Here is a 14,634-nt window from a genome sequence, read left to right as displayed (position 1 = left end):
AAGCCAAATACTTTCCACACTCTGATAAACCAAGCCCAGCGAAATCGCACCACTCATGTGTAGGGTTTTATGTGTATCTAGTACACTAACCAGTGTTGATAGCGGAATCTCAAACATCTAATGTTTAACACTAAGTTATGTCCAGGATCTATACATGAACTATTAAGAAATAGAATCGAAAAACTAACCTTTATCACAGTTTTTCCCTCGAACCTTTCCAATCGCGTGAGAAGATCCAGACCTCCAATTTTCGCTCCTCTACTTGAGACACCGAGTAGTATAACTTGATCTACCTTCCTTAATATCTACTAGAACTTTAATGGATGGTTGAGAAGAACCTTTCTTCTTGACTAGAAAGATAGAATGGAAACTTTTTCTCTTTTATCTTTTCTCTCCTTTATGTGTGAGAGAATTGATTATGTCAGAGAAAATTCCACACCTTTTCTGAACTCTAATGAGCCTTTTTATATGCATTATCTTAGTAGAGTCCTACTCAAATAAGGAATCCGAGTCTCTTTCGGAAAAGATAAGCACAAGTTAGTGGTTTAACTAACTTGGACTTTTTTATAAGGAAAACCCTAACTAGGGTTTCCCCATGGTATGGTCGCCCAGAGCAGCCCTTAATGGGCTTGCTCTGTCCGGCCCATCCCTCTTAATAGGCCGGCCAGGGATCTCCCCTTAAGGGAATCCCTGGTTGCCCCTAAAAAGTGGATTTTTACATTTTTCAGACTTCTGTTTCAAACCCGATTCGTTCTATCTTTTGAGCATCTTTAGACTGGATCATATCCATCTATATCTCAGCTCCCACTAGTCAAATTTCTCCGATCAAGTTACCTCTCTTATGTGTAACCCGTTGTAGGATCCGGTCTATTTTAGCTGCGAATTACCGAAGTGATTCGACGATCATAAGCGGCTTCTAGTAAAGCATTACGACCCCTAATTGGATCGGACTAGATGATCTTCATGATTAGTTCATCGTTATCCTAGCTGAGAAATTTTGTTACCTTGGTCGAAGGACACTCCTTCAGAAGGACATCTCCTTCAGACTGAACGGATATATCCTTCAGTCTCTCACATGTCCTTAGAACAAGTGTAATGCTTGATTCCCATGTCTCGTTGTATCTCATCTGATACGTCATACCATTCAGATTTTCTTGATCTGGAGAACAACTGACCTAGCGAATGATTTTTTTAGTCCATTCGAGTGTAACCACACATTTTCAGTTGCTTCTCCTCAAGTGGCCCGAAGATATCAGTCCTAACTTTGTTAGGAGGACATAATCCAGTCTTGTACTCCCACTTAACTGTATGTTTATCATGTCATTCCCGGTAACTCCGCTTTTATACCCTCCTTTTACGGCGCGACGTTTGGCGGTACCAAAGTTTGACAATCCTTACATAAGATGAGTGCAACACTCATGTTTTAAGGAATCTTCTCAATCTTGCCTAAGAGAGTTCATGACGTATTTCATTACTCATTGGACAATTTTCTTTGTTGGGTTTGTCCAGTGTATATTCCTGAAGGAGTTGAAGGAGATGTCCTTCGACCAAGGTGACAATGCGAACAATTTTTCGGATAGGGCAATTGATGTGGAAGATCATCAAGTCCGATTGATTTAGGGATCGTAGAGTTGTAGCTAGAGACCAACTACGATCGTCGAATTACGAAGTAATTCGCGGCTAACTTCGATCGGATCCTACAACGGGTTACACATAAGAGTGACAAATTGATCTAGGATATGACTAGTGGGAGTGAGATATAATCATGGGAGTGTCCCATAAACATATCTCATAGGCCTAAAAAGGAATTAGGCAAAGATAGTACAAAAAGGCCAAAAACAGGGTTTTTGGGCCTAGGCCGATTCGGGCACTTTTAGGGCTCGGATTGGGCTGATTTTTGGAGGGACGTTTCCTTATGTTATGAACATTAAATCTGCCAATTTTGGCTGGGTTTGGACGTCATCTCCTTAGGGAATTGAGAAAATACCAATAGTTGCTATTTTCGACTATTTCCCTAAATCTTATTCTAAAGGGTGTTTTAGGAAACCTAAAAGGAGGTGGATTCTTATTAGGGTTCTATATAAACACTCTTAGGGCAGAGAATAAGGTGTGGAATTTCTCTCTAAGCTTTCTTACTCTACCACATCAAGTAGAGAGGAGAAAGTGAGCTAATTCCCATTACTATCAATCTAGTCAAAGAAGAAGGTGTTCTTCTTTCCAACCACCATTGGTGTGCTAGCTATACAACAAGGTGGGAGATCAAATTGATTGCTCGTGTCCCAAGTAGAGGAGCTACACTTGAAGCTCTTGGTCTTCTTCAATCAATTCAACTAGTTCGAGGGAAAAGCGATTAAGGTAATCTACTATCTCCATTAGATTAATTACTAGTTTTGCATGTGATCTTGGGGATACTAGTGTAGACATTAGATGTCTTATTTCCGCTATAAACACTAGTATAAGGGTATAAATCCCTACAGTGGTATCAGAGCCTCTTGCAATGAACTAGTTTTTGCTAAGAATCGAACTAGTTCATATTGGATATGATTAATAGTTTGATAAATTGAATTTATAAAAGTATTTTAAAAGTGTTTTAAAATTATTTAAACTCACAATTTGATATTATTGAATGGGACTCAATGAATTTCAAATTGAGAATCAAATTGATGATTAAAAGTCTTTTAAAAGTCTCAATTTGATTGAATTTCAAACTAATCCATGCTTGATTAAATTGATAGTTATGTTTACAGAGATTTTAAACATAAAATTTGATTAATTTTGAATTGGATTCAAAGATTTTTCAAAATTGATTTCAAAATTGTTCTTTGAAAAATTTCAAAAACCTAGACTTTGATCCAAAATTGGTTTGATTAAGAGTTGTTTTTAAGTTTTGGAAACTTTTGAAAAACAAAAATTTGGAATTTTAGAAGTGCTCTAAAAGAAGTGTTTTGAGTTTTAGGAAACTCTCAAAACAAAAAATTTGGAAATTTTTAAAAAGTTTCTACAAGTTTTGTAAAATTTTAGAAGTGTTCTAAAAGATTTCAAAATTTAGAAAGAGTTTTAAAATTGGAAGTTACCAAATAAGATTTGCACAACAAAAAAAAAAAAAAAAAAATTTTGGAAACTAGGGTTTTGGAAACCCTAGTGTCCGGCCAGGAAGCTTCCTGGCCGGACAGAAGCTGCTGGTCGCGTCCACTGGACGCGTCCAGAGCAGCTGCTGAGACACGTCTAGGAGACGCGTCCAGCAGCTGCAACCAGATTGCCACTGGTCGCGTCTAGGACGCGTCTTGGAGACGCGTCCAGGTCGAGTCTACGACTCGACCACCAGCTGTAATGGAAGCATCTGGACGCGTCTTGGAGACGCGTCCAGAGCAGCTCGGAAGCGTCTAGGACGGGACCAGAAGCTGCACTGGTAGCTTCCTGGACGCGTCTGAGACGCGCCCGGAGCTCTCGACCAGACGCGTCTTAGAGACGCGTCCAGAGCAGCTCGGAAGCGTCTAGGACGGGACCAGAAGCTGCACTGGTAGCTTCCTGGACGCGTCTGAGACGCGCCCAGAGCTCTCGACCAGACGCGTCTTAGAGACGCGTCTGGGAGGTTCTGGGTGTCTCGGACTAGTCCGAGACACCTAATGCTGGTCCGGTCCAGCACCAGACACGTCTAGGACGCGTCTGGTACATGGACTAGCGTCCTGGCTCCGGCCAGGACGAGACCAGGCCTTGATAGGCCTCGGCCAGGACATGCCGGCCCTATGGGTCGTGCTATGTCCGGACCTTGTCCGAGCCCTTTTGTGGGCTTGGGCCGGGACTTGTCTAGGACTTGTCCCGGGCTTTTTTCGAGGCTTTTCGGACCACAAAAAGGGACCATCATTCGAGTGGGAGTTTTTGCCAAAATTTCTTCCGATTCCAACCAAATAATTCCAAAATCAATCCGGGCCATCCAAGGGCCCAAAAAGGATTTCTCTTTAAATTGATTTATGAAATCATTAAGAATCGAACCAATATTTTTTCCGAAATTGACCCGGGCTTTCTCGAGCCCAAAATGAAGTTTTTCTTAAAAGTTGATTTTAGAAATCATAAAAGATAAAATCTGAACGCACCATTAGTTGAATTCTTCGAATTTAGACTTAAGGTCCGTAATGTGACGTATGATGTCAACAAAAGTATCTCCCAAGATAATCATGCATATATAATTCTTAGCCTTGATATATTATATGATTGCATGTGATGAGAATGCGGGAAACTAGTATGGCCATAGATTTATTTCTTTATTCTTGTTTTAAGCACGGATGGGTGCATGCTTTGTAATTAATTTTAATTTCAAGTTTATACGATCTGCGAATCGTTAGAGTCTTGTAATTAGAGTTTAAGGGTCTATAAGTCCATTGAAGAAACTCGAGGATGAAATTCAAAGTCGAGTGGGAGAAATCAATGGAGGTTCAAAGATGGCGATCTAAGACGAACCAAAAGGCGAAACAAGAAGAAAACCAAAGGAGATTAGATCTTCTAGGTTAGGGGCCAAACTAGGATCCATATCTGCTTGATTTACTTTCTCGCGCGCATTTACTTACTTTTTACGCTTTATGTCGTGGGTGTTAGTTAGGCTAAATAGTTCACTATAACAAACGCCAGACTAGCGTAAAAGTCCCCAAAACGTAATCTTGAGTAATCGCCTATCCAGATTAAGACACTCGTTGCGCCCTTGTTCGAGGAAGGTGGGTCGGCCTTCGCAGAGTACCTCCTCTACCTTGGGACAATGCGGGTAGGTCTATAGAAGAGGCCTACACGTCTAAATGGTTCTACTCAACGAGATCAGCAAGAGAGTCTTGGATACTCGAGGCAAAGGGATAGATTAATCATTCATTAATGAAATCTATCAACCAAGAGTCATAAGGTATGATCAGTGAAGTAGTTCACTCACCCGGAACGATGGAGTCAAAGGGTAGGGCCTTCGTCCGCTTTACTCCGAAGAACTGGGGTCTTGGAATCACTTATTCAATCGGGGACGATTTTTATTGAATAATGTGGGAAAAGTAAGTTTTTCAAAAACGATAACGAGTTTTAAAACTTTGCCATTTCTTTTATGTAGTTCAAAGATGACAAAAGATATTTTCAACTTCCGCTCACTTCTCGACAAGGAGAAGCTGAATGAGCACAACTTCCTTGACTGGGAAAAGAACCTGGGAATAGTTCTCAGGATGGAAGGAAAGCAACATGTACTAGAAACTCCAATTCCTGTATTGGATGATAATTCGACTAAAGAAGAGATAGATGAAGAAAGGAGTGTGCGGAAAAAGGCAGAGCCTGTAACTTGCTTAATGCTAGCAACCATGGAACCGACTCTGCAAGAGCAGTTCATAGACATGGATGCTTACTCCATGATCCGACAACTTCGGGAAATGTTCCTGAAACAGTCGAGATTGGAGAGGTTTGAAACCTCTAAAGCAATTATGGACATGCGCCTTGAAAAGGGAAAACCAGTTGGGCCTCATGTTCGTCAAATGATCAGGCTCATGGGCAAGCTGGCTAAACTAGGTTTCCCTTATAGCCAACAGACGGCTACCGACACTATCCTTCACTCCCTCCATTATGGTTTTAATCAGTTTAAGATGAACTACAACATGAATGAATGGGATAAAACGTTGGAGGAACTTCATTCTATGCTTCTAACAGCCGAAAAGGACGTCGCTATAGTGGAGACTAAGAAGGACGTTCTTATGGTACAAAAGGACAAAGGGTTCAAGAAAGGTGGAAAACAGAAGAAGAAAACCGCGTCAAAAGGTAAGAGCAAACGAGTTGCCAAACCTAAAGACAAAGGTCCTCCTCCTGACACCAAATGTTTCTACTGTGATGACAAGGGCCACTGGAAAAGAAACTGCCCTAAGTTCTTGGAGGACAGGAAGAATGGAACAGTGGCTTCCAATTCAGGTATAAACAGTTAACTTATCAAATACTGTAAAATTCCCAAACCTTGGTATATGATACCTAAAATTTCCCTATCATTGTGAATGTACAGGCGCAGCTGGGAACTGAGTATTTGGCTAAGGAAGACAAGATCCAAGAGGGAGCAGAAGCCTCGACTGCTAAGGATGCTGAAAGGGATCGAAGTCTACTTTAGGCACTATTCTAGATTAATCGTTTTTCTAGTTTTTCAACATCATCTCTGTACTAAGTATTATGGAGAATCAATAAAGAACTTTATTTCTAGATTGAGATGTTAATAAGTGCTAAATTTAACAAACTATACCAAAAGATTCTAAACTTGGTCAAAAACCTATAAGATAGGTTCATCCCAATCGGAAAGGGATGAGGACAACAAGTCCACTATAACCAAAACATGAATCAAACTGACAAGTAAGAAAGCCTTGAGTTGGAAACAGAGATTGATCTTCAAACGTACTTCTAACCTATCCATATTTGGAGTGTCCAAAAGGATTAAGATGAAGAACACGAATCAAACTCTATCCTCCAAATCCATTAGTCTAGACACAGCTTCTCACAAAACTACCAAAATTCCGTCTAAAGCTAAATTTGTAAAAGCGTTACAAAACTGGCTAATATCTGACGCAATTTCTTTTTGAAAGAAATTTGGGCTTCTTCCATAACCAATCAAGAGAACAAAGTGTTTGTTGCTCATGATAATATTCTTCTAATAATTAGCGCACCTATTAGTCTGGGAGAAAAACACTAATTATTACAAGAATAAGTGGGAGAAAAGTACAAGTCGATTTAATTCGATCATGAGAAAAATCATGGAGGGTCATGAAGAACAATCATGAAACTTGTACAAGACGATTAAATTCGACCAAGAGCAACAAACTGCGACTCCTTGGAAAAGGAAAGGTTAAAGATATGATCTTGTAAACCCACCGCACAAAAGCGAATGTCATTCGCAGGAGAACTCTCAAAGCGAGTGAAAGTGTCTCTAAAGGTATATCTCAAAGTAGTTGAGATAAACTCCAAGTTGTTGTTCAAAAGCCCTGAAAGGTCAAAATAAAATCTCAAAGACACAGAAAATAAAGGTTATTTCTGAAGAGATAAAAGACCTGCGCAGAAACGGAAACTGACTCTAGATTTTGGCTAGAAGCCAAAATCATCGTGGAATCCATATCTCGTCAAGACATGAAGCTTGATAATTTAAGTCAATAGAAGACCTAAATTGGTTTTCCAAAATAGAAAACTGAGAAGGATGGAAACATTCATGTTTCCCGAAACGAGACAAGAAGAATAAAGATCCTTCCAATCAAGTTATGTCCACAAGCATGCTTCAGAAATCTATCGACGGATTAAAAGCACGCAAGAGTTAGAATCTTTGATTCAAAAGGCAATCAAAGAAGTTTGATTCCTGAGGAATGAAGAAAATCTTGAATCACGAAATTTCAAGAAGGTAAGTGGGAGTAAACAAACCTTCTGGGTCCGTATGCAGAGTACATACAAAAGATTGAGTACGACATAAGGTGTTGTATAACAGTAACGAACTGACTCAATAAAGAACCACACACAAAAGGATAAAATGCCATTTTGGGCATCTGAAGATCTATAAGCATAGATCAAAAGGATGATAGGATTAGAGAGACTCAGTACGCTGAGATGCTTGAGATCCGAAACAGAAAATCTAAGACCCGGAAAGTCTAAAAGAATTTCGACCCAAAAACTCATGACAGAGGGCGTTGCAAAACTCGGAGTCTGAAAAGACACCGATGAGCTAGCACGCATGAGAGAGACATTTATGTTCGAAAACATAAAGTCAATCATGTTGGACATGATTAGCATTTAAACATCCGAATTCGGATTGGAAAACCGAAACACTACTTAGTACATCCTAGAAGGCTAAAGGATGAAGTAGTACAAAAATTGAACATGTCATCGTAGCAAACTTTCAGACATGGAAGGAAAGTAGGCTAAAAGTGTTTAAGCCGGAAACTGTTGCAAATACTACACAAAGAATTAAAGGCCTTAACTCTAGTAAAAATTACTAGATATTATCAAAGTTGAAGATAGCAATCTTCAAATTAATTGATAATAAGCAAAGTTTAAAACCGACTACCACGGTAGTCAAACTGAACTGTCACCTAAGACATAATATGAGATTCATACACAGTCTAAGGCATGAGGTATAATTTTAAACCTCGACAAGTAAAACTGAGTGGGTAAAAAGAGTTTTACGGAAGAGGCTCAGATTTACAACTCTCGTTATCAGAAATAATAGAGTTATTTCACCAGTCGTCTAAATTTGGTTTAGTATTTAAACGACAATCCATCGATAATAAAACGTTCTGAATAGGTTTGCCAGATACGTGATCTGATGAATGAAACCCTATTAAGTGAACTTGGAATATTTATTATCAAAAACCCTGGTCCAGGTCATTGCATGGACAACAATGACTCACGAAGACTAGCACGGGAGTCGATGGGATAGCGCAGTTTCATGGGCTATAGGAATAGTATATTCTATTCGACTACGTGGGTGTGTAAAAGGTTTATACACTGGATAACCCTCAAATGAGAAGTACATCACTCGTGATGAACGTCAATACTTCTCATAAAGACAATTGGAGAGATTCTTCAAAACATGAGTGCTCCACTCATCTTATGAAAGGAATGTCCGACTTTGGTTCCGTCAAACGCCGCGCCGTAAAAGGAGGTTATAAAGACGGATACTGGGAAGGACAAGATAGACATGAAGTTAAGTGGGAGCGCAAGAATGGATTGTGTCATCCTAAATCACATTAGGTACAAAGTGTCTCAAGGCCACTTGATGAGTAGCAACTGAAAATGTGTGGCCGCGCTCAAACGGATTAAAAGTTAATCGTTTGTCTTTTACAGTTGTACTCGAATATCAAGAAAGTCTGAATGACGTGACATATCAGATGGGATACTAAATTGACACGGGAATCGAGGCATTGCACTTGTTCTAAGTCCAAGTGGGAGTCTGAAGGAGTTGAAGGAGATGTCCTTCGACCAAGGTGACAATGCGAACAATTTGTCGGATAGGACAATTGATGTGGAAGATCATCAAGTCCGATTGATTTAGGGATCGTGGAGTTGTAGTTAGAGACCAACTACGATCGTCGAATTACGAAGTAATTCGCGGCTAACTTCGATCGGATCCTACAACGGATTACACATAAGAGTGACAAATTGATCTAGGATATGACTAGTGGGAGTGAGATATAATCATGGGAGTGTCCCATAAACATATCTCATAGGCCTAAAAAGGAATTAGGCAAAGATAGTACAAAAAGGCCAAAAACAGGGTTTTTGGGCCTAGGCCGATTCGGGCACTTTTAGGGCTCGGATTGGGCTGATTTTTGGAGATACGTTTCCTTATGTTATGAACATTAAATCTGCTAATTTTGGCTGGGTTTGGACGTTATCTCCTTAGGGAATTGAGAAAATACCAATAGTTGCTATTTTCGACTATTTCCCTAAATCTTATTCTAAAGGGTGTTTTAGGAAACCTAAAAGGAGGTGGATTCTTATTAGGGTTCTATATAAACACTCTTAGGGAAGAGAATAAGGTGTGGAATTTCTCTCTAAGCTTTCTTACTCTACCACATCAAGTAGAGAGGAGAAAGTGAGCTAATTCCCATTACTATCAATCTAGTCAAAGAAGAAGGTGTTCTTCTTTCCAACCACCATTGGTGTGCTAGCTATACAACAAGGTGGGAGATCAAATTGATTGCTCGTGTCCCAAGTAGAGGAGCTACACTTGAAGCTCTTGGTCTTCTTCAATCAATTCAACTAGTTCGAGGGAAAAGCGATTAAGGTAATCTACTATCTCCATTAGATTAATTACTAGTTTTGCATGTGATCCTGGGGATACTAGTGTAGACATTAGATGTCTTATTTCCGCTATAAACACTAGTATAAGGGTATAAATCCCTACAATTCCCAATCATACACCCATGTAATTGACTAGAACTCCCAGTTCTCATAGCCCATGAAACTGCGCTATCGATCAATCTCACATGCTAGTCTTTTTGAGTCGTTGTTGTCCATTTCAACGACTTGGACTAGGAACTTTTTATGACAAGTCTATTCTAAATTCACTTAGTAGGGTTTCATTCATCAGATCACGTATCTGACAAGCCTTACTTAGAATATCTCATCATTTTGGACTGTTGTTTTAAATACTAAACCTTTATTTAAACAACGAAATAATTAATTTATTTCATATATTGAATGTAGGTAATTAATTACATAAACTCTTCTATTAATTTAATTGCACACTAAAGCCATTCTCCGATGCGCTTTATACCAATGCCCCTCATATGACTCTCATGTTTAAGCTGAGGTAGTGGTTTAGCTAAAGGATCTACTACGTTTTGATCCGTGTGAACTTTGCAAATGACCACATCTTTTTGCTCTGTGATCTCCTTTATCACGTGGTACTTCCTTTGGATGTGTTTGGATTTTTGGTGTGATCTTGGTTCCTTAGCTTGGGCGATAGCTCTATTGTTGTCACAATATAGAGTTATTCCGTTTTGAACGCTATGAACAACACCAAGTTCCATGATGAACTTCTTTATCCAAACTTCTTCCTTGGCTGCTTCTGAAGCGGCTAAGTATTTTGCTTCTGTGGTAGAGTCTGCTACAGTGCTCTGTTTTGAGCTCTTCCAGCTCACTACTCCTCCGTTTAGACAATCAACATAACCGGATTGTGATCGGTAATCATCTTTGTCTGTCTTGCATCCACATGGCCTTCCACGATTAGTTCTTCCTTTCCGCCATACACCAAGAAATGATCCTTTGTTCTTCTCAAGTACTTCAGGACATTCTTGGCTGCGATCCTGTGTGCTTTACCTAGATTAGATTGGTAACGACTACACATGCTCAAGGCATATGAGACGTCCGGGCGAGTGCAGATCATGGCGTACATGATAGATCCTATAGCCGAGGCATAAGGTACCTTATTCATGTGTGCTTGCTCATCTAAGTTTTGAGGACTTTGAGTCTTGCTAAGCACTGTACCATGTATCATGGGTAGAAAGCCTCTCTTAGAGTCTTTCATTTGGAATCTTCCAAGAATCTTATCTATATAAGTTTCTGTAGGGATTTATACCCTTCTACTAGTGTTTATAGCGGAAATATGACATCTAATGTCTACACTAGTATTCCCAGGATCACATGCAAAACTAGTAATTAGTCTAATGGAGATAGTAGATTACCTTAATCGCTTTTCCCTCGAACTAGTTGAATTGATTGAAGAAGACCAAGAGCTTCAAGTGTAGCTCCTATACTTGGGACACGAGCAATCAATTTGATCTCCCACCTTGTTGTATAGCTAGCACACCAATGGTGGTTGGATAATAAGAAGACCTTCTTCTTGCTTGACTAGAAGATAGCTTGGGAATTAGCTCACTTTCTCCTCTCTACTTGATGTGGTAGAGTAAGAAAGCTTAGAGAGAAATTCCACACCTTATTCTCTGCCCTAAGAGTGTTTATATAGAACCCTAATAAGAATCCACCTCCTTTTAGGTTTCCTAAAACACCCTTTAGAATAAGATTTAGGGAAATAGTCGAAAATAGCAACTATTGGTATTTTCTCAATTCCCTAAGGAGGAGGTGCCCAAACACCACGAAAATTGGCAGATATAATGTTTATTATATCAGCAACTAACCCTCCAAAATTCAGCCCAATCCGAGTCCTAGAAGTACCCGAACCGGTCTAGGCCCAAAAACCCTGTTTTTGGCCTTTTTGTACTATCTTTGCCTAATTCCTTTTTAGGCCTATGAGATATGTTTATGGGACACTCCCATGATTATATCTCACTCCCACTAGTCATATCCTAGATCAATTTGTCACTCTTATGTGTAACCCGTTGTAGGATCCGATCGAAGTTAGCCGCGAATTACTTCGTAATTCGACGATCGTAGTTGGTCTCTAGCTACAACTCTACGATCCCTAAATCAATCGGACTTGATGATCTTCCACATCAATTGTCCTATCTGACAATTTGTTCGCATTGTCACCTTGGTCGAAGGACATCTCCTTCAACTCCTTCAGTTTCTTGATTGAGTCCAATCATCCTTCTCGATCTATCTCTATAGATCTTGATGGCCAATATATATTCTGCATTTCCAAGGTCTTTCATTGAGAAACACTTTCTTAGTCATTCCTTTACGGATTCTAGCATAAGAATGTTGTTTCCAATGAGCAGTATGTCATCTACATACAGGACCAAGAAAACTAGGTCGCTCCCACTAACCTTCTTGTATACACAAGATTCTTCTTCGTTCTTAAGAAAACCAAACTCTTTGATTCTCACGTCGAACCGAAGATTCCAGCTCTTACTTACCTGCTTCAGTCCATAAATGGATCTTTGAAGCTTGCAAGCCTTTGCAGCATTTTTTAATGTCTTCAAAACCTTCAGGTTGTGTCATGTACACATCCTCTTCCAAATTTCCATTGAGGAAGGCGGTTTTGACATCCATTTGCCAAATCTCATAATCATAATGAGCGGCAATTGCTAGAATAATCCTTATGGATTTAAGCATCGCGACAGGGGAAAAGGTTTCATCATAGTCTATACAATGAACTTTTTTGTAACCTTTTGCCACAAGTCTAGCTTTGAAAACGCTGACGTTTCCATCTTTTTCTGTTTTCAGTTTGAAAATCCATTTGCATCCTATGGGTGTTACTCCATCGGGCAAATCCACCAAGTCCCAAACTTGATTCTCAGGCATGGATTCCATTTTGGATTTCATGGCTCCTAGCCACTTTTTGGAGTCCGGGCTCGTCATAGCTTCTTTGTAGGTGCTAAGTTCATTATCTTCAATTAATAACAAGTCTGTTCTTTGAGATAATTCAATTAGCCTTTGTGACCTACCCGGGGTTTGAACAACGGGTGAGATGATGGGCCTAGAAAGTTTCCTAAATAGGTCACCACCCGCAAGTATACGGGCGTCAAGTGATAATTCCGGTAACACTGGGTCGATCCGCAGGGACTAAGTGAAACCCGTTCTAGAACTTGAAAGTAACACGGTTTTGGAAATAGGTTTTAAAGATTAAAACAATAAAACATTAAAATGATAAAAGAGATGAACTCAAATGGGGAGAGGACCTAGGGTTTCGAATCCAGTCTAAACATACATAAGGATCGACTTAAATCTTGTAACATTTTATCGCTCCACATGATCGATTTTCTAACAACTTTAACTATTACCTATCAACTAACAAGTATCCACCATTAAAGAATCTAACCTAAACATGGTGGATCAAGCTTCAAGAAGCAAAAGTAATGAAAGATGGTACCCGTCTGAATCGACTATTACCTAAGAAGTATTGGCCATTAAAGAGACTATTCTAAATATGGCGAATCAACTCGGAAATGTAATAGACGAAGGAATCACGAGTATTGTCGAACATCAATGCATATCAGATGCTTAACAAACTAATGAGATCATAAATCAACATCTCATGCAAAATTGTAACTTCATCAAAACCCTAGACTACAAAAATTAGTTACTCATGCTTATCAAAGATGTCATAAATATTTTCATGAAATAAAAATCAAATAAGAGGCAAAGCAAATCACCAAATCTGAAGCTTTTTTATGTTGTTTGATGAAGAAGATGAGTTGAAGAAATGGATTCTTTCTCTGTGTCTGCCTCTCTCTCTTCAAAGAGAATAAGAATTTATTTCCAACAGAGAAAAAAAAGGAAAAGAAACTACAGGATTCAACAGAAACAAATAACATTCGATCAACTCTCTGAAATTGTACTAACAAAGAACACCTTTCTCTTCAACTCTCTCTCACAAAGAAATGAATAAGATGAGAACTCTCTGAAATTTCAATAACAGCAAAAGAGAAGAAGACAATCTCCTCTCATCTCTCTACAATCTTTGCTAACAAAACAGTAAGAAAAAAGAAGAATAAAAACTTCTCTCTCTCACTACAATCCTCTCCGTCTCTCTGATTTAAGCTCTCTCTTTCTCCCCCTCTCTCTCTCTATAGATTGTATCATGAAGCTCAAGAGGAGATGAAGAAGAACAGAGAGAGAATGTCAGTTCAAATTGAGCTTAACCCCCCCAAAAGATGAGATAATTCTATGAACTCATGCCTCCTTTGCTTATATAGAAAGAAGAAGAAGAATTAATACTGTCTTCTCTCTAAATGGAGCAATAGAGATAAAAATCTCTTTCTGTCTCTCTGTAAAAGATCAAAGACAACTCATCCTTTCTCTAGAATCGGTTTTCAAGAGAAGATAAGAAATTTCTTGATCTTCAATCTTTTGTAAAATCTCTTAACAAGTCCCCAACTATCTCTTCTTCTCTCACTACAAAATGACGTGTTATTTGTGACGGACCATTTCCGACGGATAATGGAAAGTGGTCGGTAATAGACCTAATTTTCTGACGGCGGAGTTAAATTCCGTCGGAAGTAGAGATTGTTCCGACGAACAGTGCTGCCTCCGTCGAAAATGGTTATTATTTGTGACGATTTATTACCGACAAATCGACGTAAATGCGGAAGCTGCTAATTGAAAATTATATTTTTTTTCGGCGGCTCCCGTGCCCTCGGAAAAAGCCCTTATTATGACGGTGGAAATGTTTTCTCCGTCGGAATAGGACATGATTTATGGCGCTAAAATATTCCGCGAAAATATTTTCCGAGAAAACTATTTTCGTCGACT

This window comes from Eschscholzia californica, unplaced genomic scaffold (genome assembly GCF_041429995.1).
Source record: "Eschscholzia californica isolate CP2 unplaced genomic scaffold, dmEscCali1.0.p SCAF_1, whole genome shotgun sequence".
Classification (NCBI taxonomy): Eukaryota; Viridiplantae; Streptophyta; class Magnoliopsida; order Ranunculales; family Papaveraceae; genus Eschscholzia; species Eschscholzia californica.
Note: the sequence above shows the minus strand (reverse complement) of the source record.